Raw genomic sequence first — 2,959 nt, forward strand, 5'->3', positions numbered from 1 at the left:
CCAGAAGATGCTGCTATTGAGCTTGCTATCTATTAACGACTAGATCGAGTGCCAGAACCTTCTGCTCTGAAGGGGTAAAAAAGCATTCCTGTAAATGTACAGGAACTCTTCCTAAGATGTCTACAGTTTGTTAGCGACAATTATTTATCCAGGTCATAAAACAGCTCATTCATGATGTAAGGAATGAAACACCGTGTGCCATACTGTTAGAGGAAAACATATAGCAGCTATAAATGGTCTTTCCCTCACCAGCCTCTAAAGGGGTTTTCCACACCATACCACACCTGAAATATTTCCCCTGGGTCCTAGTGAACCCCGGCTAAACAGAATCCTGGGTTCATTTAGTTAGAGGTTTCACACTGCTCCTATTTTCCCGGGGGTTAACACTGAATCCTGGCTCCTTATAATCTGACGTTTCACACGCTATATCCCTAGACTCCGCCTTAACCTTCTTCTTCTTATTTGCATAGAAAGCCAAACTAACCCAAATTTGTCTGTGAAACGCATCTTGTCGTGTTATGCAAAAACCGAAAAGCGCAAACTCCTTTTGTGAGAACAGAAAACTTGCTCTGACGCTAGGTGCTTAAATTATAAATACTCAGTAGCTGCACACACCATACATCACATTTATTTATTTATTTATTTATTTTTATTCCATAAACTAGGGTTGTAATTTCTTACTTATTTGACTGACAATCTATTAAGAATTATACAACACAACACTATAAAGTGGAAGATCTTTAAATATCCAAAGTATAGTTTAAGATTTTGCGTACAACATGCTATATAATACACAACAGATTTTTGACAGCTTGTCAATCAAAAAAGCCACACCCCTAGCTCATCACTAGAATGTCCCATAGATACACTATCTTGCCAAAAGTTTTGGGATGTCTGACTTTACATGAATGTAAAATGGAGTTGTCCCACCCTTTGCAGCTATAACAGCTTCAACTCTTCTGGTCGGCTTTCCACAAGGTTTAAGAGTGTGTTTGTGGGAATTTTTGACCATTTGTGAGGTCAGGTACTGAGGTTGGATGAGAAGGCCTGGTTAGCAGTCTCCACTCTAATTCATCCCAATGGGGTTGAGGTCAGGACTCACTCATCCATGTCTTTATGGACCTTGCTTTGTGCACTGGTGTGCAGTCATGTTGGAACAGGAAGGGGTCATCCCCAAACTGTTCCCACAAAGTTGAGAGCATGAAATTGTCCAAAATGTCTTGGTATGAAGCTGAAGCATTAAGAGTTCCTTTCACTGGAACTAAGTGGTCGAGCCCAACCCCTGAAAAACAACACCTGAATTCAGTGATTTGGAGGGGTGTACACACCATCCAGAGGAACTGATTTTACTGGAAAATTAACTAATTAATAATTAGCTGTTCATTATAATGGGGTTAGTTCAGTTAGCATGCTAGTCAAAAAGACTATCATAACAAGAATATATAGACCAGCATAATAATAATAACTGGATAAATAAGTAAATTTAATTAAATAAAACTAACTAGTTACTAGTTTTGTTTTTCATAAGTATGTGATAAACCTTAAGAGAAAATGAAGAAGAAGCCATGCTAGCTCAGAAGTCTCGGTATTTCAGTACGGTTACACAACAAGTGCTGGCTGAATCTATCTGTAAATCAGCTGCCGTTTGCAGAAATCAATATCGCACCGTCTGAATGACCGAAGCGAACTGCGCTTTTCTCCCTCAGGCCAGAATGTCTGAGTGGATTCATGAGTTCACTGAAGGAAGATGACGAACTTTTCACCGCTTCACACGGGGCATATGTCGTGTCCTTGTATCTGAATTGGAACAGGGTTTAGCACAGAGAGACGTGGCTCACGCTTTAGTGCTGTAAGCTCTCAGTTCAGCTAATCAAATAAGCATCCAGGCGTGAAACCGTCCTCCAGCACTGAGACGAGTGGCTCAAACGGCGGAGAGGATTACCTGATGGATCTCTGAGCTTCAACAGGGGATTGTGTTTTAAGCGATTAGGTGAGGGGTATCGCCGAGATCAGGGCGGCATCTAGGAGGGAAATCCATGGCAGGAATCAGATCTCGTGTTCAGACCTCAGAATTATCTCCTGACTTAAAAGCTGCTTCAGAGGATTTCTACACACAGAAAAACAAAGCTTGCTCGAAATCCAGACAGTTCTTGGTTTTCGCCTTGATAGATAGATAGATAGATAGATAGATAGATAGATAGATAGATAGATAGATAGATAGATAGATAGATAGATAGATAGATAGATAAATTCACAACAATTTAACATATAATTACAAAATAATAAATAAAATTACATAAAATATAATTGCATATAATTGCTGTCTGTCACACGGCTTGTCATTACCACATGCTGTAGCCTGTTATAAATAAAAATAAATAAATAAATAAATAAATATTGTTAATAAATGATTAAATTACCAAGCACTAAAACACAATAGAAAGGTGCCACCTTATATATATATATATATATATATATATATATATATATATATATATATATATATATATATATATATATATATATATATATATATAAAATTAATAAATATTAATTATAAATAACTAAAAAAATATTTATAAATATTTATTTAATAATTTATTAATACTTTTTTTTTTTTATTTTGAGGTCACGATCAGATCAGATTGAATTAAATTACGCAATTTTATAAGATTACTACTAAACAAAAATAAACAAACAAAAAACAAAAAAACTTCATTTTCACAGGTAAAAGCTTCTTGAATATAGTCAAATGCATCTAATATTTCTTATTATAATGTTACAATACACTAATAAACTATATCTAAGATTATTAAAACTATTTGTAGCTCTTTTTTATTAAAGTATTTAAAAAATTAATAATATTAAGAATATATTTTTTAAATATTTGACAGTTATTTCTAGAAAGTTACACCTATGAATATGTAAACAATTAGATATGCATATTCAAATGATTTCC

Source organism: Hemibagrus wyckioides, linkage group LG17 (assembly GCF_019097595.1).
Source record: "Hemibagrus wyckioides isolate EC202008001 linkage group LG17, SWU_Hwy_1.0, whole genome shotgun sequence".
In the NCBI taxonomy this organism is placed as follows: Eukaryota; Metazoa; Chordata; class Actinopteri; order Siluriformes; family Bagridae; genus Hemibagrus; species Hemibagrus wyckioides.